Here is a 25,865-nt window from a genome sequence, read left to right on the forward strand (position 1 = left end):
GGATTGAATCCGCATCTCTTAAGTCTCCGGCATTGGCCGATGGGTTCCTTACCACTAGCGCCACCTGGGAAGCCAGCCCCCTGCTTTCTCCAGGTCACTTTTTATTAGTTATTTCTCTCTTCTTTCTGTTTCTTAATGTAAATATAAGCTAAGCTAACTATATACTGTATTCCTATATTTCTTCTGTCCTATACAAAAGGTATTATACTAGATGCACTATATCTTTTTTCTTTTTAATTAGTATATCCTAGAGATATAGGACACCGATAAGCTCTCCTCTGGAGTATTTCTTCATGTTTTTTATAACTGCATAAAATTCCATAGCGTAGAAGCAGCATCATTTACCTACTGGGATGCAGGGGAGCTTTGATGAGTCCTGCCTTCCAGCCACATGTTAAGTCCCTCGATACAGCTCTGAAACCTTCCTCTTCCCCACAATGTCCAGTGTCCTACCACTGGCTTCTCTTCAGGACTTTGTCTCCCTCTCAGTAGAGAAAATCGAGGCCTTCAGAAGGAGCCTCCGCAATTTCCTGTTGTTGTTCAGTCACTGTCATGTCCAACTCTTTGCGACCCCATGGACTGCAGCACACCAGGCCTCCCTGTCCTTCACTATCTCCAGCAGATAATTCCTGTTATCAGATTTTAAAACCCACCTGCATCTACACTGCGCACCTTCTCCCTTCATGCTGCAACAGGAGAGACTTTTCACTTCCTGTTTAATGCCAAGTCTTTCATCTGTGATAAGGATCCCGTCTATCTCCTTTCAGTTTTCTCACAGCCTTCTCTGACTATTGACCACAGTTCCTCTCATATTTTAACCTTCTCCCTTACAACACAACCACCTCGGTCACTTTTTCCCCCTGCTCTCCAGTTACTGCCTATCATTCTGCTCTTCTTGAGCCAAACTTCCTGGAAGATCTGTCCACAGTCAAAGTTGCAATTTCCCTGCTTGTTACTCATTCCTCAATCGTCTCAGCCCAATTCCACCCCCATCAAACCACCTAGGCTTACACTAAGCTGAAACCACCCTCAGGCCACTCAACAAATGTTTCAGGCTTTTGACACTCCTCTCTGATCCTCTCCCTTTTGGAAATACTCCTTTTTAATGACACTACACTTTCTGGATCTCTTCTTACATGATTACTTCTTTTCTATGTGGAAGGAATGATTCTGAGTCCATAGTTAGGTGTTCAAGAAATAGGGCCCAAGCAGGATGAGGTAAGCGAGACATCCAGACTCACTCACTCAGGTGCAAAATTTAAAGGGGTGACAAATAACTCCATAAATAAGAAATAACATTTAATGCAAGATTTTAAAAAATTCAATTAATGCCAAAAAATCCACATTGCGCAAAATAAAAAAATTTTAACTAAGGCCAGTGCTATGCCGATTCAGGTTGGAGCCTGAGGCAAAGGAAAAAATGCATGCCTCTGTCAACAGGCTATTATGTATTTTGTAACAATTAGTTTGTTTCCTGAACATTAGAATGTTGGGAAAGTATTGAAAATTTGAAAAGTAAATGTAGTAACATATTTTTAAGTTTAAATATATTCATACTAAAAAAGAAATGATTATGTGGATGAATACAGAGCCTCTTATACAGAGTGAAGTCAGCCAGAAGAACAAATATCATATACAAATGTCATATTAATGCACTCTAGAAAGATGATACTGAGGAACCTATATACAGGGCAGCAGTGGAGACACAGACACAGTGAACAGACTCGTGGACACAGGGTGGGTGGGGAGGAGAGAGTTGAACGAATGGAGAGAGTAGCATGGAAACATATACACTAACATATGTAAAACAGAGAGCCAGTGGGGATTTACTGTATGACTCAGGGAACTCAACCCAATGCTCTGTGACAACCTAGAGAGTGGGATAGGGTGGGAGGTGGGAGGGTAGCTCAAGAGGGAGGGGACATATGTACATCTATGGCTGATCCAAATTGATGTATGGCAGAAATACAACAATTATCCTTCTATTAAAAATAAACGAAAAAAGCAAAGAAAAAAATAAATGCAAATATTCCCCCTCAAAAGAATTGATTATGATTTGACTTCAAGTTAATTAAAACTCATTTAAGATTGTCAACTGGTCAAAAGAAATTTTAAAACATGGCAATTCTGTTATCTCATTTGAAAAGTAAGGTAATCAAAGTAGTAGAGTTCAAAAATATTATTGGCAAGTTTGCTTCCTTTAAAGCTAAGGGCGCTTTTGCATAGCAAAGGAAACCATAAACATTAAAAGACAACCCTCAGAATGGGAGAAAATAATGGCAAATGAAACAACTGACAAAGGATTAATCTTTAAAACAACCAGCTCATGCAACTCAACACCAGAAAAACAAACAACCCAATGCAAAAATCGGCAGAAGACATAAACAGACTTTCTCCAAAGATGACAGACAGATGGTCAACAAACACATGAAAACATACTCAACATAGCTCACTATTAGAGAAATGAAAATCAAAACTACAATGAAGTATTATCTCACACCGGTCAGAATGGCCATCATTTAAAAAATCTACAAACAAATGCTGGAGAGGATGTGGAGAAAAGGGAACCCTCTTGCACTGTTGATGGGAATGCAAATTGACAAAGTCACTATGGAGAACAGTATGGAGATTCCTTAAGTAACTAGGAATAAAACTACCCCATATGACCCAGCAATCCCCTACTAAGCACATACCCTAAGAAAACCACAATTGAAAGAGACGCATGTACCCCAATGTTCATTGCAACATTTTTACAATAGCTAGAACGTGGAAGCAACCTAGATGTCTGTCGACAGATGAATGGATACAGAAATTGTGATACATATATACAATGGAATATTATTCAGCTATAAGATAGAACACATTTGAGTCAGTCCTAATGAGGTGGATGAACCTAGAGCCAGTATACAGAGTGAAGTAAGTCAGAAAGAGAAAGACAAATATTGCATACTCTAGATTCCATTACATGGAATCTAGAAAGATAGTATTGATGAATCTATTTGCAGGGCAGCAATGGAGATGCAGAGACTGAGAACAGACTTGTGGGCATAATGGGGGAAGGAGAGGGTGGGACGAATTGCAAGAATAGCATGGAAACATATTACCATATGTAAACTAGATAGCCAGTGGGAATTTGCTGTGTGACACAGTGAGCTCAGCCCAGTGTTCTATGACAACCTCGAGGGGTGGGGAGAGTGATGGGAGGCGGGTGACATATGTATACACAAGGCTGATTCATGTTGATGCATGGCAGAAACCAACACAGTATCATACAGCAATTATCTTCCAATTAAAAAACTAGACAAAAAAATAGAAAAAAATTCACAAAGTAGTACTCAGAGCCCTGCTGTGCCTGGGTTCAGGGCCTGTCTGCCATGTTTGTTGAATGTTACCAAATGATCTTTCTACATCTCTTGAAATGATTGCATAATTTTTCTTGTTTATTCTATAAATATAATGAGTTATATTGATTGAATTTTGAACATTAAATCAAACTTGCATCATCAAAGGGCACATCATTTTTCCCTTTGTCTCAGATTCCAATAGGACACATCAGGGAACTCTCAAGAAATAATCGCATTTTATTCTCCTTTTAAACCCAAGTTCAGACTTTTTGCCCCCTATCCCACCAGCCTGGTGAAAAATTTAAACTTTTTATTTTTGGAGTTTCCCATCAGAGAACTGGCCAAAGATCTGGAAGCATTTATATCCCTAGCGTACGGAAGAGGGCCTTCTGCTCACTGGCCATCAATTCTCATTACCTCCAAAACATGCTCACCCAGGTCCACCAAGGTCTTCAGGACCACAGGTTCTGCTGCATCTGAGGTCTCTGAAAGGTCCTGGGACTTTTGCTAAGGTTGGGTGCTGAAGACTTCAATTCAAGACCCTTCAGGCCTCTCTCCCCTTGCCTCATGGTTTCTCTTTGTCTTCTAGACCTTTACCAAAAACTGCAAGATGCTTTAACTTTAGGATCCTTTTACCTTAGGCCCTGCCAAGGTCCCTGAAACCAGGAATAATAAACCAGGCTATCAGTTTAAAATGGGAGGAAAGGGGAAAATATGAGTGAACACAAAAATTAATATTTCCAGACAATCCTGCCACATCAGCCTCATTTGCAGGCTCATCTTCCTCCATCCCCTGGTCCTCCAGAGCAGGAGTCCTGCAGGGCTGGGCCCAAGGCCTCACTCCATGGTCACTCCCAGGTAATCTCATTCATCCCCTGGCAGAGTTTCCATCCATAAGCCTGCTGCTGCTAAGTCACTTCAGTCGTGTCCAACTCTGTGCGACCCCATAGACGGCAGCCCACCAGGCTCCGCCATCCCTGGGATTTTCCAGGCAAGAGTACTGGAGTGGGTTGCCATTGCCTTCTCCAACCCATAAGCCTATGACTCCCTAATCTGTTTCTGTGGCCCAGACCTCTGACTGAGACCCAAAACAGTATGTGCAGCTACTCAATTCCTCCCTCTGGATAGCTCTCAGTGATGGCAAACTAAATATATCCTGTGCCACACTCACAGTCTTCTCCCTCCAATCCAGTCCTTTCACAGCACAGAGTAGTCATCCGAGATTCCTCCTGCCGCCTCGCCTTCCATTTTGCATCATCTTTGAATCCTGTCCACTTCCTCTCGAACAAAGCTCTCAAATTCTAAACAGCTCCATTTCCAGACTTCCTTGGTGGTCCATTAGTTAAGAATCTGCTTGCCAGTGCAGGGAGTATGGGCTCGATCCCTGGTCCAGGAAGATTCCACACAATCTTTGGCAGAGCAACTAAGCCCAGGCGCTACAACTACTGAGCACAAGTGCTCTGAGCCCATGCTCAGCAACAAGAGAAGCCACCACAGTGAGAAGCCCATGCACCAGAACTAGAGAATAGCTCTGTCTCACCGCAACTAGAGAAAAGCCCATGTGTAGTGACGAAGACCCAGCACAGCCAAATAAAATACATAATTCAAAAAAAAAGGAAAAATCTCCATTTCTGCTGCTTCCACTCCACCTCAGCATCATATCTTGTCTATTGTTAAAACTTCCTAATTGCTCTTCCCTGCACCCTTCTGGGCCTCCTCCAATCTCATCTCCATGAATTCACCAGAACAATCTTCTGAAATACATACCTGTTAAGGTCACCTTCTGGCTTAATCTCTGCAAGACTTTCTGTTCTGGAAATGCACCACACGGGGTGATGGGCCTGCCTGATCTGGCCTCCCCGCTCCTCTCACCCACAGCTCACCTTGCTCCATCTTCTTCCCCTTGGCTCCCTGAGCCCCAGCCACACAAGCTGTTCCTCCCTATGCACCCACACCCGTTTCTCATTTTTGTCATTACATACTCATTTACATGATTATGTGATTAATGTCTGACGTTCCCTCCAGTCTCTGTGCTCCATGAGAACAGAGTGTATGTGTCCCCAAGGCCTCACACAGAGCCTGCGACATTATGTCTAAATGCTTGGGGGAAAATCATTGAATACATCGCATTATTTCTCTGAGAGTAAAACCCTTCGAAGCTTAAAGTACATTTGTAAGGAATTTTTCTCTTTTAATAATAATTGAGAATTGCAGTGTTCCAGACACAGCTTTTAAGTGCTTTACACCTATTAACTCAGTTAATCCTCACTGTAAGCCTAGAAGGTAAACGCAATTTTTATCCCCATTTTAAAGATACTGAAACTGAAGCACAGAGTGGTCAGATAACTCACTCATGATCTCATAGCTAATAAGTGGTGGAGCTAAGACTCTAATCCCCAAATTTTGCACTGGGCCTTGCGTCTATTTGGCAAATATTACTGAGCAAACTACCAGGCACCATGACAGGAATGAGCTGCTGCTAAGTCACTTCAGTCGTGTCCGACTCTGTGCGACCCCATAGACAGCAGCCCACCACGCTCCCCCGTCCCTGGGATTCTCCAGGCAAGAACACTGGAATGGGTTGCCATTTCCTTCTCCAATGCATGAAACGTTGGGCTGGAAGAAGCACAAGCTGGAATCAAGATTGCCAGGAGAAATATCAATAACCTCAGATATGCAGATGACACCACCCTTATGACAGAAAGTGAAGAGGAACTAAAAAGTCTCTTGATGAAAGTGAAAGTGGAGAGTGAAAAAGGTGGCTTAAAGCTCAACATTCAGAAAACGAAGATCATGGCATCTGGTCCCATCACTTCATGGGAAATAGATGGGGAAACAGTGTCAGACTTTATTTTTGGGGGCTCCAAAATCACTGCAGCCATGAAATTAAAAGATGTTTACTCCTTGGAAGAAAAGTTATGGCCAACCTAGATAGATATTCAAAAGCAGAGACATTACTTTGCCAACAAAGGTCTGTCTAGTCAAGGCTATGGTTTTTTCCTGTGGTCATGTATGGATGTGAGAGTTGGACTGTGAAGAAAGCTGAGCACCGAAGAATTGATGCTTTTGAACTGTGGTGTTGGAGAAGACTCTTGAGAGTCCCTTGGACTGCAAGGAGATCCAACCTGTCCATTCTGAAGATCAGCCCTGGGATTTCTTTGGAGGGAATGATGCTAAAGCTGAAACTCCAGTACTTTGGCCACCTGATGCGAAGAGCTGACTCATTGGAAAAGACCCTGATGCTGGGAGGGATTGGGGGCAGGAGGAGAAGGGGACGACAGAGGATGAGATGGCTGGATGGCATCACTGACTCGATGGACATTTGAGTCTGGGTGAACTCCAGGAGTTGGTGATAGACAGGGAGGCCTGGCGTGCTGCGATTCATGGGGTCGCAAAGAGTTGGACACGACTGAGCGACTGAACTGAACTGAATGCATGAAAGTGAAAAGTGAAAGTGAAGTCCCTCAGTTGTGTCCGACCCTCAGCGACCCCATGGACTGCAGCCTACCAGGCTCCTCCATCCATGGGATTTTCCAGGCAAGAGTACTGGAGTGGGGTGCCATTGCCTTCTCCAGGAATGAGCTAGAACATCTTTAACAGAAGGATGTATAGAAAAGAAAGAGATTAATCTCTGTTAAAGTGTAAGAGACACTATGCAGAGTATATACCCCATCTTACATAACCCTCTCAAAAACAGAACAAGCTAGGTATAATTATTTCCATTTTACAGATAAGGCAGAGGAAACAGAAAGTTTGCACAACTGGTCAAAAATCACATAAGCAGTAGAAGGTGTTCCTGGAAATCAAAGTCAAGTTTGCACAGTGCTAAAGCTAGTGCTCTTCCCAGTGCATGAGGGTGCCTCTAGAGAAAGCTGCTTGAGATTGCACCCACAAACTCGTCAAGTGATTTATCTACTGGTTCAATCATCCACAGATGTGAGCATGCATAAGAATCACCTGGAAAACTTGTTGAACTCATGGATTCCCAGGTTTCACCATTAGAGATTCTAGTGTGGGCTAGAAAGCTTTACAGAGAAGGCAATGGCAACCCACTCCAGTACTCTTGCCTGGAAAATCCCATGGACAGAGGAGCCTGGTAAGCTGCAGTCCATGGGGTTGTGAGGAGTTGGGCACGACTGAGTGACTTCACTTTTACTTTTCACTTTCATGCATTGGAGAAGGAAATGGCAACCCACTCCAATGTTCTTGCCTGGAGAATCCCAGGGACAGAGGAGCCTGGTAGGAGGCCGTCTATGGGGTCACACAGAGTCGGACACGACTGAAGTAACTTAGCAGCAGCAGCAGAAAGCTTTAACCTGCAGGCTTTTTTTTTTTTTAAAAAAGCACCCCAGGTGATTCTGATATAGATGATTCTAGTCTGGTGGCCCCAAAACTTTTGCATTAAACAGAATCACCTGAACGAGTTAATAAACACCAGACTCCACTCCTAGAATTTCTGATTCAGAAGATCTGGTGCAGCCTGAGATTTTTCATTTCTAGCAAGTTCTTTGATGATGCAGAGACCAGCTTTTGTACTCCACTAACTGTCCTAGAACAAGACTCTGCAAGACACTTCACTGGTTTTATTTAATTCGTGATTCCATCACTTTTAAAGCAATTTCCAAAATACACAAGGCTCCACTCTGCCATCCCTCAACACTCTCCTCTTGAGAACTGCAGAAAATAGCAACGTTGGGAATTTGGATAAAATTTATCTTGGGATGAAATCCTTTGGCAGCTTTAGATGGAGAAGTTCCTACTTTCAAAGTAATATGACCTTTGACCCATGTGCAAAATGCCAAAAGAATTAGATATCTCTAAGTAGGACTGATTCCAGATAAATAATAGAGCAATACTTCCATTTTTAAACCTGTTCTGTGTTTGTGTGTATATTCAATAAAATATAATTTTCATTGAAAGTTGTTTAGCTTTTAGGAACCTTGGAGGAAAAAGTGTCAGACATATCCGATTTAATAAAGGGGTATTTTAAATTAAAATAAAAACTAGAAGTAAAGATTTAATCTTGTTCCACTGGGAAAATCATCTTAAGTTACCTAATGTTGTCCAAAATTCAGAAACATAATTCATGTGTGTTTGTGTGTGTGTGAGTGTGTGCACAAGTATGAGTGTGTTAACTTTGCTTGAGTTCATGGTCTAAACTCAGTAAAGCGCAGAAAATAAGCAAAACAGCATAAAAGATGAAGATCCCATGATTCAGGGCCCATTTACTTGATAAATTTTTGATATGTTAGGTAATCTTTTCAGCATATGTGATCTATGAAGAGATTTTCCATAAAGGCATTTGGTAAATGAGTTTCTGATGAAATATACTTCCAGACTTCAGTATCTTCAGAAATAATTCCATCCTTTCATATTTTTGCATTTAGAAAATGATTTATGTTCCTTCCAGGTATCCATGAGGAGGGCTGTCAACATTCCATCCTGGAAAACCTTTACTAAGATCGATGTTTCCACAAAGCCTCCTCTTTTGACCCTCTTATTCCTCATTCCAAAACAATGGACTCACATCACCCAGAATTCCATTTTGCTGTGGTAATGAAACTCAGACATCTGATTTACCTTTCTAACTCTCGAATAGCTTTATTGCTTGAAAATCAACTCATCCTCATTTATTTTCCCTTTCTATTACTTTCAGATTAAATACACATAAAGAACTCTTCTTTCCTATAGCTATCCACAGGAAGTAAGTATTTTAAAATTATTGAATCAAATGTCTTGGTGTGTAGGGAATTATGTTTTTGCAGACTCTTGATGATTAAGGTTTCCGAGAATCCCAGTGGCCATTAGAGGCTTTTTTCTTTTCCCTACTAAAATAGACCCAACTTCAGGAAAATTTAAGAGACGTGTAAGGCTGGGCTAACTTGACTTTTACACACAGGCAACGTGGTGGAGGACAGAGCTGTCGAGCAGACTGCGTGAGTTCAAATTCTGGTTCCTATAGTTACTTGTCATGTAAACTTATATAGGTTACTTTAATTCTTTGTGTCTTGTCTGTAAAATGAGATTCTAAAAGCACCTACCACAAAGGGTTACTCTGAGGAGTTAAAGACGCTTGGAAAAATGCCCTGAACATAATGAATCAGTAAGTGTTAGTGATGCTTGTGTTGTTATCGCTGATATTAAAAATTTCATACCATGTTAGCACGGAAATGAGAAGCAATTTGATTTAAAAGGGATAAGTATCAATCATGGCTTGGTTCCTGAAAAATGTCACTAATACTTGTTTAAAAGAAAATAGGATACTTATTAGTCTGACTCCAAATTAAAAGGAGAAAATTCCTTTCTGTCAGAAGCTACTTTAAAAAAAAATCTTTATTTGTTTATTTATTTATGGCTATTCTGTATGGCATGTGGGATCTTAGTTCCCTGACCAGAAATCAAACCTGTTCCCCCTTCCATGGAAGAGTCCTGACCACTGGACCACCAGGGAATTCCCTAAAGCTACTTCTTAATGCTAAGAAACCATTAAATGTTATAAAATGTATAATAAACACAATATAACTAAAAAATATTCCTTCAGCTTCAAAAGCGAGGGGATATATGTGTACCTACGACTGATTCATGTTGAGGTTTGACAGAAAAAAACAAAATTCTGTAAAGCAATTATCCTTCAATTAAAAAAATTAATAAAAAAGAATAACAAAAAAAATTTCCTTAAAAAAAAAAGCCTAGATTTTAGTTATGATGAGAAGCCATTACATTACTACCTTGAGACATTTGCTGAGAGGGAAGCACAATTATATAATCAAGTATAATGAATGCATATTCATTTATTTATATTGCAACTTATTCTAGAAAGAAGTAGAGGCTGCTATAATGAGTGAATCATAAGAGAAACATAAAGACAAGAAAATCTTCTAATGTAGTAGGCTAGCTTTCAATGCATATAGAATACGTTGTGAAAAAAAATGTTGCAAAGGAATACAAATAAAAAATAGGAAATGCTCCTTCTATGTTTTTATTGCTGGCCCCACATTTCCTTTCTTGAAGAATCAAAATTTCATTTGAATCTTTCCCATCCTTCATTTCCCATATTCAGTTGGTAGCCATGACTTCTTAGTTTTGCTTTTGCAGTATTTCTTGGATCCACATCTTTTCTTTATTTCTACTGCCAACCCTAGTTCATGTGATCTCTTTAATATTAATAGTTTCCTATTCATCTCTTTGCCCCAGCCTCTCCCCTCTCCATCCTCCTTCTCTTTATTCCTACCACTATAACTCATCCAATACAATGCTACTGAATTAAGTTTTCTAAAGCATTAATACACCTCTGGTTTTGTCGTTTGCTTATTAAAAACCTTCCATGGCTTCTCACTGCTTTCTGTTTTTGATACATTTTTATTTGTACCTCTTCTCTGTAATGTTTTCTTTCTTATAATAAATTTTATACACATTTGAGCTTCTTTACTAGATAGTAAACTTTCATCATTTCTCCTCCCCCAACATCTAGCATATTGTCTTAAGTTATCAGTAAATGTTGGGGGAAAAAAGAGTAAATAAAACCTGAGTAAAAAAATTTATCTTGTTTATTTGCATTTCTAATTGCTATAACTATATCTTTATAATGACGTAATTTGATGAGGACAAAGATAGATAAAAATTACCAAATTAAGAAAATGTAACTAATCTAAGACCTTAATTACAGATCTGCAAGATGGTCACATAATTCCTTTAAATTGAACAGAACACATTTTCATCTTGTTGCCTGCTATGTAAGTTGTGCCAACTCAAATATTACTCAAAAGTTAAGGAAAGGCAGTAGAATGGAAAAAAACAACAACCAGTAATTGAAAATAAAAACACTTAGAAAGATGGCTTGAAGCCAGAGATCCTAATGAAAATGATAAACCAGAAAGCCTTTACACGTAAGGTAGCAAGCTATTTAGTAAGTTGGATGCCTCTGAGAAAATTTATTAATACTTGACCACTGAAAGAGAGTAATTCATTTATGCAGACAAATAGCATTCTTGGCTTGTGCATTTGCATGTTGTGTGACCCCAGAGTACGATTTTATGAAGATGAATTTTGAGCTTGTGTACAATTTGCATTGTAGCATGTTCAATCTCAGAAGAAAATTCATCTGAGGATTTCATCAGATGCTAAAAAGAGCTTAGAAAAATAAGCAATTGTTTTAATAACAACTCAGGTAAGGTAAAGATAATCATCTCTTAGTATCTATAATCATTGCAAGGATTAAGGTTTGTGTCTTTCCATAAGATGGTAATACCCACAGCTACTTCTAGGCATTACAATTGTTGCTATATAAATCTCTGAAACATTTCTCTTCGTGGTATCCTAAAAGTTTATTGAATTGAAGTTGAATGAAAGATAGGAGCTATATTACATTCAAATTTTTCATATAAAGAATGTATTTGCAAAACAAACCCCCTTCTCCCCGTGAATGTGGGCTAGATTTAATGACTTGCTTTCATAGAATAGAGTATGGAAAGGGGAAAATAGTAATGTTACAGTGGAGCAACTCAGCAAGCATCGTCCTAACCAAGCAATGAAGATTAACAGCTTCAGAGATGTCGTAAGGATCACTGAAGAACACTTCACCTCTGTGGGACTCTTTTCCAAACCTGTATCTCCAGTTTAATCATTTAAAAAAGTCAGATGAAGCCAAACCAAGGGGCACTCTACAGAATGCCTGGCCAAAACTCCCCAAGCCATCAAGATTAGAAAACAAGAAAAGACTGAGAAACTGTCACAATGAAAAGAGACAGTGCATACATGAAAGCTAAGTGCAATGTCGTTCCCTGGATTGGATCCTCAATCAGAAAGAGGACATTGACAGAAAACTGGTGTAATCCAAACAAAGTCTCTCTGCTCTGCTAAATCACTTCAGTCGTGTTCGACTCTGTGCAACCCCATAGACAGCAGCCCCCCAGGCTCCTCCATCCATGGGATTTTCCAGGCAAGAGTACTGGAGTGGGGTGCCATTAGTTCAGCTAATAGTAATGTGCTAACATTGGTTTCTTAGATTTAACAAATGCACTGTGGAAATGGAAGGTGTTAACAATAAGGGAAGCCGGGTGAAGGGTATGACAACTCTGTAGTATCTCTGAAACTTTTCTGTAAATATTAGATTTGCAAAATAAAGAGTTTATTTTTTAAAATCTCAGTTCTTCTGCCACTGACACACAGCAGACAGACACTCTCTGCCATTGCTGTCTTCCGCTGTATTATATCCAGGAGCACTGGTTAATGATGCTGTTTGGTGAAATGGACGAGAACGTGTATAGGAAAACGCAGTTTTAAGACAGGACACAGAAATCTTGAAGAAAATCGAAAGCTTTGGAAACAGTGCCAAGATAATACAAATTCATTGCACTGTATCGTGATTCCATTTAAATACAAGTAATTTCTATGTTTATGCTTTTCTCAGGAAAAGTTATATCCTCTTATCAGTGTAAAGTCCTAAACTACTGTTACCCTCTGGGGAGAGCTATGTTTTGTTGGATAGTGATAACAAGGTTGCAGCCTACATGTACCCTCTGAAAGAATATCTGAGCATTTCAAATTTTTTGTTTTGCTTTGGTTTTGAGTAGAATTTGGCTGCTGACTTCTTTTAAATGTGAGCAAAGGAGATGCCATTTTAAAAGCTGATACAATCCTAAAACTGAAGATCAGAAGACTAGGTCATAGCATTCTCCATCCCATCCTTGTTTTCTCGGTGATGGATTGTCCTTGCTGAATATTCATGATACCATGACTAACTATTCTTGAATGTTTACAAGAATATAATTTTATTACTGCCTTTGGGAGGCTAGTTTACATTCTTATTGTAAAATTTCTTCTTGATTAATTTGAATAGTCCTATAAGTGAATTTTGCTCCTTATTACCAGTTTACCTTTTACCACTACTCTTAAGAGATTTTAATCCTTGTCATACATTTGCAAACACTAATATCATGGGTTAACCTATATTTTTCTTTCAAGGAAAAATTTCAAGAACTACTGTGTTTTCTGCATATGTATCAAGAAGAATGCTTTCATATCACATCCATTATTGAAAGATTCATTCATCACTGTGCTGAGAGGATTACAGATACCTCCTGAAAATCACAAACTCATTGAGTTTGCCACTAGGTAAAGTGTTGCAATAACAAGCCTTATTTTCCTGTGGATTCAAGTAACAAATGTTACCTGATTCTCAGAAGAGATACAGTGAAGGAGCAACATCTCTTTGGACTAGGACAAACAGTGACAATCAAAAGTACAGAATGTCAGGACATCAGGATTCCTTAGAGCCTGACCCCCCAAAGAGGGTATGATACTGAAAGACAGGCTGTTTGTTTTCCAAAGGCTTTCTTCTTATCTGATACTCCCTGTCCTCAAGCATAATGGGAGGGAGAAAAGACTTCTGAGGACAAGGGGAAAAAAGCTTACCATCCTTTCTTCGTTTTCCTCCCTCCCTCCCTCCCCTGTCACCTGGGCAACAGGGCAAGGCTCCATCAGAAAGTTGGCCTCAAAGACTTGAACTCATTGGTGTTGCTGGCTCTGCTCTTTAGGATGGGCTCTAGAACAACACCTGCCGTGCCTGGTGCAGAGAAAGGCAATATTTACCTTGCAGGCAAGAGGAACTTTAGAACTTCTGTTCAGTTGTTGAAATGCCAAATAGCTGCTATCTCCAACAAGATGTGCCTGATTTTCCTTACATTAACACTCATTTGTGTCACCTTAAAAAGCAGCTTTCCATGTGGATATATTTCCTTACATGCAACACATTCCTGCTTCTAAGAGAGCAGTTCTGCTTCACTGTAAACCTAGTATTCCTTGATCTGTATTTGATGCAGGGCCTGGTTCTTCATGGGTTCCATGTTTTTCTTTCTTTTATAGGTAATTTTGCTTATAGATGGGGAAACAGTGGAAACAGTGTTAGACTTTATTTCTGGGGGCTCCAAAATCACTGCAGATGGTGACTGCAGCCATGAAATTAAAAGACGCTTACTCCTTGGAAGAAAAGTTATGACCAACCTAGATAGCATATTGAAAAGCAGAGACATTACTTTGCCAACAAAGGTCCATCTAGTCAAGGCTATGGTTTTTCCAGTGGTCATGTATGGATGTGAGAGTTGGACTGTGAAGAAGGCTGAGCGCCGAAGAATTGATGCTTTTGAACTGTGGTGTTGGAGAAGACTCTTGAGAGTCCCTTGGACTGCAAGGAAATCCAACCAGTCCATTCTAAAGATCAGCCTGCGTGTTCTTTGGAAGGAATGATGCTCAAGCTGAAACTCCAGTACTTTGGCCACCTCATGTGAAGAGTTGACTCATTGGAAAAGATCCTGATGCTGGGAGGGATTGGGGGCAGGAGGAAAAGGGGACGACAGAGGATGAGATGGCTGGATGGCATCACTGACTCGATGGACGTGAGTTTGAGTGAACTCCGGGAGATGGTGATGGGCAGGGAGGCCTGGTGTGCTGCGATTCATGGGGTCGCAAAGAGTTGGACACGACTGAGCAACTGAACTGAACTTGCTTATATTGGTGGTGATTTTGTTTCTGCTCTCTCTCTCTGCATTTGGCAAGGAAGCCCACCAGAATGGAAGCTACATAGAATGGAGACAATTTCTTACTTACAAATATTTTGTATCTCCAGAATCTAACACAGTGCTTGATACATAAAATCTATTTCATTCCTACTAATTAAAATATACAGAAAGTCATTTTCGTATCCCTTTCTTTCTACAGATGTCTGTCACTACAGTATGCACCAGAATTCAGGGTTCATACATTGGAGAATTCCGTGATGTCCAGGGTTCTACATCACTAATAGGTTCTGAGGAGTTGTGAGCAAATTTACTAAGTGTCTTTCCTGTTGGTTCAACATGGGTTCTCACAAATGACCTGATTCTACAGCAAATATCTATTACCTCTTGGTGTCTGTTATCTACTGACCTATTTCTCTAGGGGCCACTCCTTTTCTATCTTCTCATGTTGTTGAGGTGTTTAGTGGCTTCTATTTCTGACCTCATTTGCAGGAGAAGTGGAACAACTTAGAAAGCCTAAAGCAGTCTCTAGAGAGTTAAAAGCAGACTGGTGAATGACATCATAACTCCAGTGAAGGGATTCAACAAAGGTGGGACCCAGACCAGACGAAATTGTGAATCAGCCATCTAATCATGTCCACCATCTATCTCTAGAGGAAGGAATTTCATGGATACAAATAAAGTAATTGGAACCCTATGGCAAGTGAGTTGCAAACTTCTCTGTTAACTAAATTCTACTGCATTGACCGGACCCCCTTCCCAGTTCTAACACATCCTTTGAACAATCTCAGTAGCTTTGATGCTGCTGTTTCACTGATGTGGGCACACACCTCCCCATCCTGATCTCTTTCCACCAAATCACCCATTAGTAGCTCAGCCTTGTCACAGTCTAGATTCCCTTCACTTGCCCTTTCTCCCTCACCTCCAACACCTCTGACTTTTCTTTCCAACCAACATTATACTGTGGGAAAATGCATTCGGTCTTAAGATTCCAGGGCCTCCCTTGCAATTCTCTCTGGGCCCTGTTCCTTTCCCTACCTCCTGTTGACTCAGTGGGCTGGGGGCAGGGTCTGCTCCCTATTTTCTTTCCTAAGCCTTTGTTCCTCCAACTTGTGTCTCCATGTCTCCACAATGACCCTACCATGCTTAGTATTTCAAAGGCCCAAGAGCAACTCCCTATCTTTCGTATCCTTTCCTACTGCACCACACTCAGGAATTCATTTGTTTCTCCAAGTTATTTTTATGCATGCCAACTAGTCATCTTGATGCCAGTCTCTCGTTCTCCTACTTTGAACCCATTGTTCACTTCACATATGGCTTATTTAATGTAAAAGTCAATTTTGATCTTGAAAGGAAAAGAGGCAGAAAGAAGAAGAAATAAAAAGAAGGGGGAAGGGAGGAAAGGGAGAGGGGAAGAGAAGAATAAGGAGGAGGAGGAGAAGGCAAAATCAAAGGTTTTTTTGCTTACTGGTGTAAGCTCAGACTCCTCAGCCTGACATCCAAAATTGCCTATAACATGATCAGAACATTTAACTCCAGTCTTTAGTGTTCTCCCCTTCAACTAGTACAGACTACATACTTTCCCCCTTTTGTGAGATTTTCTGCTTTTAGTAATCGTAGTAATAGCTGCAATGTATAGGGCGCTACATCCAGGCATTGCATTAAGCACTTTACGCTTCATCAGTTGAACAGCAGAATGAGGTAAGAACTATTACCCAATTTTAACAGACAAAAATATTGTTATAGGGAGTTATAGGCATTCCTAAATCACATAGCTATTAAGTGACAGATCTCAATATGAACCCATTCATCTGTTTCCAAAACCCAAGCTCTTCCTTTATTTGAAATGCATGTACCCCTCTGATAAAAATTCTTCCCATCCTCCAAAAACCATCTCAAATGCATCTTCCTCCATAAAACCATTTTGAACCCTCTGACAAAAAGTGATCCTACACCCTTCACAATAGATTGAACCTCTCCTGCACCAGAAAATTTCTGCCTTAGCATACAGTTCTATAGATACTTTACTTAATCTTTTCAAAGCCAAATTGATAATAGGATATGGTTGCCGCCCCACTGAGGGTTACATACCACGGGCTTCTTATTGCCTTTTGTATTCCCTCTGAGCATAGTAGGCATTTATTACATGGTTATTGCACTGAGTCAATATTCATCTGTCTGTCATCAATCATCCATCTAGACACTGGGCTATTTTTACAGTGTATCTGACAGAATGCTTTCCTAGTCCATCGTTCTCAGGATGTTGTAGCCACGATGACATCCTGAAACCCATTTTCACTGTTGTCATTTGTGTGGAAAAGAACATGCTCTATACTCAAATTTTTTGCTCCACTAAAATAATAAGCTGTTTACTTATCTCCCTACGTATTATCAAAGGATCTATGTCATCAGCTGCTTTTTTTAAAGTCCCACTTCTAGAATCTGATGTGAAGACAGCTTGTTTTTCGCACAACAGCACTGGGGAAAAACCAGACGTGAGGAATGAGAGGCGAAAGTGACAGAAAGTGGCAGAATCAGGATTTAAAACTCAGTGCACTTGTGTTGCCTACGAGTACAATCTTGCTATTTTGAGAATACATCTTGCCACTGGGGTTAGAATTTGTGTTTTCCCAAAGCAATGTAGCTGCCCATTGGTAATTTAAGATGGGGGTTTCCTGTTGAATTTTTTGTCTTGATTTTAACATAGGGGAAATGTCTTACCATTTGTCCAAGGAGAATCTCTTTTAAAAACTGTTTCAGATTCTATCCCTGTTATGGATGAATACAAACAGTTAATCTTATTATTTGTCATTTTTCCTATTACATTTCAGAAGACAATTTCAAGTCTGGGGTTTACCCTGCTTTCTTCATTCCTGTATCTTCTATTCATATAAACTGAAATTAAGTGCACGTTTGAGAGCAACATTTAACTGTCCCCATATTCTGTCTTTAACCAGCATTTTTTGAACCAGAGACAGATCTAGTTTGCAACCCAGTATAGTACATATGGGACCCAAAAGACAAGTTTAATTTGTGTGAATAATAAGAAATTTACTAAAAGGGATCTTATAGTAGGTCTTTGTTGCTCTCAGTGAGAGTGAAAGCCGCTCAGTCATGTTCAAATCTTTGTGACCCAATGGACTGTAGCCCTCTTCCATGGACTCCTCTTCCATGTAATTCTCCAGGCAAGAATACTGGAGTGGGTAATTGTTCCCTTTTGTAGGGGTCTTCCCAACCCAGGGAAGGAACTCAGGTCTTCCACAGGTGGGTTCTTTACCATCTGAGCCACCAGGGAAGCATTCAATGGCACACAAATTTCTTCAGAAGGAGCATACTGGTCTTCATAAAATTGTCCTTTCTTTACCATTTCAAACTCTTCTCTCACCATTTTCTCTTCTCGTTTGTATTCCAGACATGCTGAACTTCAGGTCTTCTCAAAGATATGCTTTTTCTCATCTCTGAAACTCTGCACATGTTGATCTTTGCTTCTCTTACTGTCCTTCAGGGCTAAACTAACACTGCAGTTCTTTCTGGGCTTCCTAACTCCACCAATGTCATAATAATCTGACTTACTTTGCTAATTTCCCACTGGGAGCACATGTCCTGTTTATTTGCAATTGCCTGTTAGCTTGCCTGTCTTCCCAATCAGCAGGTGAACTTCCCTGTGGGCAGGAACTGTGTCTTGTCCACTCTCTGAGTCCAGGACCTTGGTTGGTATTCAGAACATGGTAGGTTCTTATTACATTTTTACTGGATGAATGAATAAATGGATGAAAGACTGAATTCTTTTCTAGATGAGACAGTCAGCTTTGAGGCTTTTAGGTCTAGATATTCTCTATGACCTTATTATTCCCTAAAGGATTTGAAAGACTTAAATATAGTAGTTTAGCAGCATCTAGATTATTAAAATATTTGGGCAACTGCCAGATTTCTTATCACATGCATATTTTACATCTGGATATTTTATTTGCATAGGGATAATTCTTCTGGGAAATAATATAGACATTCCTAGTGAGTACACCATCCAAAGAGATGGATCAGCCTAAATTAATCTTAGAAACTAAATATAACTGAGTGGAGAAGAAATAATGTTTTACCGTTATTAAGAGGAAAAGCACATTCTATATTTTTTCTGTAATCAATTGCAAATTTACATTTGATAACTCTGGCTGTTGTTTAATCAAAAATGATTATCTACCTTGATTAGGAGTATTTTTTTTTTTTTAAGGAAAAGGAATTGCTAATTAGTTTGCTATCACTCTGTTGAAGGTGTTTGCAATTAAATTGAGGAGGTAACGAAAGCTGCAAATGATTCAAATGCTGAAATGTAGTTTCTAAATATTGAAGGAGTTCCTCTTTCAAACTAGGTGAAATTTTAAACCTCTTTTAAAAAATGCAAACCTTACTACCTAAAAAGCCATTCCTACAGAAGAACAAAATATGTAAAACTCTTGGTTGAGATGAAAGAGGCTGCTCATTCAACATTTGTTAATACACCAGTACCTAAAAAGGAAAGCAAATTGCTATTTTGTATTTAGATACATGTAGACAAAGTCGTGATATTTTACCATTTTGAATTTGTTCATTCTCTTCATTAATATGGCACTGATAACATATAACAGTTCGGGATGAAAAGAGTCGGACATGATTTAGCGACTGAACAACAACGTATAACACCTACTCCTGATTAGGTCACTTCAGATCTGGTGCCTGCGTGCATGCTAAGTCACCTCAGTTATGTCCAACTCTTAGTGACCCCATGGACTGTAGCCCACCAGGCTCCTCTGTCCAAGGGATTCTCCAGGCAAGAGTGCAGGAGTGGGTTGCCATTTCCTTCTCCGGGCCTGGTGCCTGAGTCTACACAGAGCCTTAAGTTTCACACATCATATGAATTTTATTTCTGTTATTCTTTTCACATGGAGATAATACCAAAGGAGTAATCTGCAAGGATGCATCAGTTTCTTTGATAACAACATTTGAAGATGTCTCCTTCTTGGAAACATGAATTGTCTAATCTTTTTTAAAATATATTTTATTGAAGATAGTTGATTTACAATGCTGGGTTAGTTTCTGGTGCATAGCAGAGTGATTCAGTGATAATGAATTGCCTAATTAATTTTGTTCCATCTTAACCATTTTAAAGTCTCCAGTTGGAGATGGGAATACCAGACCACCTGACCTGCCTCTTGAGAAATCTGTATGCAGGTGAGAAAGCAACAATTAGAACTGGACATGGAACAACAGACTGGTTCCAAATAGGGAAAGGAGTACGTCAAGGCTGTATATTGTCACCCTGCTTATTTAACTTATATGCAGAGTACATCATGAGAAATGCTGGACTGGAAGAAACACAAGCTGGAATCAAGATTACTAGGAGAAATATCAATAACCTCAGATGTGCAGATGACACCACCCTTATGGCAGAAAGTGAAGAACTAAAGAGCCTCTTGATGAAAATGAAAGAGGAGAGTGTAAAAGCTGGCTTAAAGCTCAACATTCAGAAAATGAAGATCATGGCATCTGGTCCCATCACTTCATGGGAAATAGATGGGGAAACAGTGGAAACAGTGTCAGACTTTAGCTTTGGGGGCTCCAAAATCACTGCAGATGGTGACTGCAGCCATGAAATTAAAAGACGCTTACTCCTTGGAAGGAAAGTTATGACCAACCTAGATAGCATATTCAAAAGCAGAGACATTACTTTGCCAACAAAGGTTCGTCTAGTCAAGACTATGGTTTTTCCTGTGGTCATGTATGGATGTGAGAGTTGGACTGTGAAGAAGGCTGAGCACCGAAGAATTGATGCTTTTAAACTGTGGTGTTGGAGAAGACTCTTGAGAGTCCCTTGGACTGCAAGGAGATCCAACCGGTCCATTCTGAAGGAGATCAGCCCTGGGATTTCTTTGGAAGGAATGATGCTAAAGCTGAAACTCCAGTACTTTGGCCACCTCATGCGAAGAGTTGACTCATTGGAAAAGACTCTGATGCTGGGAGGGATTGGGGGCAGGAGGAGAAGGGGATGACAGAGGATGAGATGGCTGGATGGCATCACTGACTCAATGGACGTGAGTCTGGGTGAACTCCGGGAGTTTGTGATGGACAGGGAGGCCTGGTGTGCTGCGATTCATGGGGTCACACAGAGTCTGACACGACTGAGCGACTGAACTGAACTGAACTGAGAGTTAACTGTATATACACTGTTGTGTAACAGATCTCTAGGATTTTTTTCAACTTGCAAAGTTGAAACTTTATATCCATTGAACAATTTCCTGCTTCTACCCCCACACTCCCAGCCCTGGAAACCACTATTCTATTGATACTTTCTGTATTTTTTCCTCAGTTTAAAAAAATTGTGGTAAAGTACACATAACATAAAATAAACCATTTTTAAATGTTTAGGGCAGTGGTATTAAATATATTCATAATTTTATTCTACCATTACCACACTCATCTCCAGTATGCTTATCATCTTATAAAACTTGAATTCTACACCTATTGAACAATAACTCCCCATTTATCCTCCCACAGGCCCTGGAAACCACCGTTACAACTTTCTGTCTCTAAAATGCCTACATTTTGAGGGGGCAGAAATTGACAACCTGGCCTTAAAATTCATATGGAATTACAACGGCCCAGAATAGCCAAAACAATCCTGAAAAAGAAGAAAAAGATTGGAGAATTCACACTTTCCAGCTTTAAAACTTAGTACAAATCTACAGTAATCAAGACAATGTGATTCTGGTGTAAAGATCAATGGGATAGAATTAAGTGCCCCCAGATATACATCTATGGTCAATTGATTTTTGACAAAAGTACCAAGAAAAACCAGTAGAAAAAGAATAGTCTTCTCAACAAATTGTGCTGAGACAGTTGGATATGCACAAGCAAAAAAATAAATTTGAACCCTTTCCTCATACCATATACAAAAATTAGCTGGAAATGGATCAAAATCTAAATGTAAGAGATAAAATTAAAACTTTTAAAAACATAGGAGAATATCTTTATGAGCTTGGATTAGGAAAGCAACAAAAGAAAAATTGATAAATTAGATTTAATAAAACAATACACTATCAGGAAAATTATAAAAGACAACCCACAGAATTCGATAAAATATTTGCAAATTATATAGCCAATGAGGGACATATATCTAGAATATATTAAAGGTCTTACAACTCAATAATAAAAAGACAACTAAATCTAAAAATGAGCAAAGAATTTGAATAGACATTTCTCTAAAGAAAACATATAAATAACCACTAAGTATATGAAAAAATGATCTATATTATTAATCATTGCTGCTGCTGCTACTGCTGCTAAGTCGCTTCAGTCGTGTCCAACTCTGTGTGACCCCATAGACGGCAGCCCACCAGGCTCCCCTGTCCCTTGGATTCTCCAGGAAAGAACACTGGAGTGGGTTACCATTTCCTTCTCCAATGAATGAAAGTGAAAAGTGAAAGTGAAGCCGCTCAGTCGAGTCTGACTCTTAGCGACCCCATGGACTGCAGCCTACCAGCCTCCTCCGTCCATGGGATTTTCCAAGCAAGAGTACTGGAGTGGGGTGCCATTGCCTTCTCCGATTATTAATCATTAGGGAAATGCAAATCAAAATCACAATGAGATACTACATCACACTCTTCAGAATGACTGTAATCAATCAGACAGACAATAACCATTGTTGGTGAGAATATGGAGAAATTATGCCCTTCATACATTGCTGAGTAACGTAAGTGGTACAACCATTTGGAAAACCGGTAGTTTCTTGAAATGTTAAATACAAAGTTACTACATGGCCCTGAAATTCTATTCCTAGGTATCCGCCAAGAAGAAAACAAATGTCCTCACAAGGACTCGTGTGTAAATGCTCATAGCAGTATTATTCACAATAGTCAAAAAGTGGAAATCACACATATGTCCAGCAATGGTGACTGGATTAAAAAAATGGAACAATGAAATATCATTCACCAATAAAAAGAATCAAAGTACTGATACATTTCAACATGGATGATCCTTACAACATGGACGAATTTCAAAAACATCTTGTTCAAAGAAGTCAGGCACAAAAGAACACATATTACAGGATTCCATTTATGCTGAATATCTAAAAAAGCAAATCTGTAGAGGCAGAAAATACTTTAGTGGTTCCCCTAGGACTGGGGGTGGGAATGGAAAGTGACTAAATGGACATGAGATTTCTTTTTCTGGTGATGAAAATATTCTAAAATCAGACTGTGATGATGGCTGCATAGCTTTGTAAATATACTAAAAGTCATTTGATCATACACTGAAAATGAATGAGTTTTGTGAAATATATATAAAGTATATACAATGGATAAAGTATAACCTCAACAAAGCTACTAATAAGAATAACATTTTTAAAAAGCTATATTAGAAATAGAAAGGACCTAGAGATCACCCAGTCTAAAACTTCTCATTTTATAGATGGAGTAAATGAGGTCAAGTCAGGCTCAGTGAGGTGCCTAAGGACGTAAGAGCAACTATTATCCTAGTATGATACAGAACCCAGGTATTTGGAAGTTAGCATATTTACCAAGCCTCTTTCCTGGATATACATTCCTAGACTGCTGAAACTAGGAGGGGTCACCTTTTACGATGTCACAGCACTGAGAATATTTCCTGTATGTCCTTTAATACAGCTTGTCATTGTCCTTTTTCTCTGAGAGGACAGTCAGCTCCATGAGAAATGATCCTTTTCCATTTTTGCTCACCATTTTATCCCGAATGCCTAGTACAGAGTGCAGGAGTAAGGTGGACTCTCAATAATAATAATATTTCTTAAGTGAGTGAATACATGAATAAACTGATGAACCAGAATAGGTCATATAGTTTATTTACAATAGTCATTGTGCAGTCATGCTCCAAGGAAATCTTCTGATGGCAAAACTGGGTGACACCATGCACAGAGGTCTTCAGAGATACACACTACCCTCTGCAAGGCAAGGCTGAGTATTTCACTGGATTTTATAATAAGAATAAATAGCTTCTTTGGATTGACAGGAGGGGCAACATCAAAGGAAAAGACCCTCTTGGCTTTGGCTAACTATATGGAAAGAAGAAGAGAACTTCTGGAGAGCCCTCCCCTAAGGGAACAAAAGCTTGTAAAAAGCTGTAGACCAGGACAGCTGACGTAAGAACTTCATAGGCTCTGCAACTGCTCAGCTGGTTACTCTTGTTATCTTTCTGGTAAAGGAGGAGACATGTATGGGGGGAAGGGGAGAATCCAGGGATCAGCAAGAGTCACACAATTTTAAATGTTTTTTAATTGTTTCAATTTGAAGTATCACGAAGCTGACCAAAAAATTAGCCAAATATAGAACATCCTACTCCTTGGAAGGAAAGTTATAACCAACCTAGGCAGCATATTAAAAAGCAGAGATGTTACTTTGCCAGCAAAGTTCCATCTAATTAAGGCTATGGTTTTTCCAGTAGTCACGTATGGATGTGAGAGTTGGACTATAAAGAAAGCTAAGCGCCGAAAAATTGATGCTTTTGAACTGTGGTGTTGGACAAGACTTTTGAGAGTCCCTTGGACTGCAAGGAGATCCAACCAGTCCATCCTAAAGGAGATCAGTCCTGAGTGTTCATTGGAAGGACTGATGCTGAAGCTGAAACTCCAATACTTTGGCCACCTGATGCGAACTGACTCATTTGAAAAGACCCTGGTGATGGGAAAGAGTGAAGCCAGGAGAAGGGGATTACAGAGGATAAGATGGTTGGATGGCATCACCAACTCAATGGACATGAGTTTGGGTAAACTCCGGGAGTTGGTGATGGACAGGGAGGCCTGGCGTGCTGCAATTCATGGTGTCGCAAAGAGTCAGACACGACCGAGCAACTGAACTGAACTGAACTGATTATTAATAAAATATAAGACTATGAATAGTTTCTCCTAATTAAACAACTTTTGGGTCTCTGCATGGGCAATGCATTGTTGTAATTTTCACAGTTCCCATACCAAGAAACATGATGCTAGGGGAGGATAAGTGCTGAATCCATTCAGGCTCTTAGGGTGTAAGTAACATAGGATAATCTGCTGTGTTAGGGGAAATGTGTGTATGTGTGTGTGTGTGTGTGTGTGTGTGTGTGAATGAGGCAGCTCTTCAAACTTAAGGAAAAGGTGAGGAAGCAGGACCTCAAAAGAAAAAGAAACTTGAATAACTCCAAGGATCCAGAGAACAGAAAGAATAGAGAGCCTCCTCAAGGTATCACAGTTGGAATAAATCTGTCCCATCATTTCCCAACATTGTGTCAATCACTCGCAGTGCAAATTCCAGAAGAATCTGATTGGTCAAGATTGATCACATCCCCATTACTTGGCCAGGGAGTACCAGGCAGCTTCACTAATAATCCCATCAAGATTGCAGGTGGCAGGGAGGGACAATTCCCCAGGAAAAAATGAATTTCCAGAATAAGGGTGGATACAAGTTACAGACATCCCCATGAAAGTGTTAAATAGATGAGCCATCAAGCCAGAGTATTATGAAAGCATAGTCCTAACCAATTTGTAGAGAGTTACATTTTCAGAGCAAGTAACATTTAAACAGAGAATTTCTGGGAGCATTTTCTGTAAAATCCTTCCCATCACATATCCAGAATCAAGCAAAATTAGACCTTCTAATTTGACGTTCTCAAAGTTCAACAGTTTTTTTCTTAAATAAATTCTAAATCTTGAGGTAGTCAGAAGGAACTAAAATTCTTAAATAAATCAACATGTGAATATAATAATAATAAAAGCCAACTTACTGTTAAAAACATGCTTTTTTATATTTCAGACACTATGAGCACATTATATCATTTAAACCTGTCAAGAACTGGTGAGGCTGCACTGGATCCCTTTATGGGAGAAACTCCAGTTTCTCCCTCACAAAAAGTAATGATCAAGAACTTGCCTAAAATGCCCACAAAAGGTAGTGCCTTGGGATTTAAACTCAGGCTGGTCTGATTGCAATGCCCATTTTTGTAACAAACGTGCACTAAAAACTCCTGACAT

The 25,865-nt window shown here is 39.6% G+C and overlaps 1 long non-coding RNA gene across 1 annotated transcript; it reads left to right on the plus strand.

Annotated features, from left to right (window-relative positions):
- Positions 1 to 7,697: 7,697 nt before the first annotated feature.
- LOC129654935 (uncharacterized) lies at positions 7,698 to 21,637 on the plus strand. Its single transcript, XR_008715665.1, has 6 exons — positions 7,698 to 8,111; positions 8,755 to 8,897; positions 9,001 to 9,048; positions 13,308 to 13,457; positions 15,060 to 15,560; positions 21,386 to 21,637. It is a non-coding gene; the product is annotated as an uncharacterized LOC129654935 (long non-coding RNA).
- The last annotated feature ends 4,228 nt before the right edge of the window (positions 21,638 to 25,865 follow it).

Source organism: Bubalus kerabau, chromosome 6 (genome assembly GCF_029407905.1).
Source record: "Bubalus kerabau isolate K-KA32 ecotype Philippines breed swamp buffalo chromosome 6, PCC_UOA_SB_1v2, whole genome shotgun sequence".
Taxonomy (NCBI): domain Eukaryota; kingdom Metazoa; phylum Chordata; class Mammalia; order Artiodactyla; family Bovidae; genus Bubalus; species Bubalus kerabau.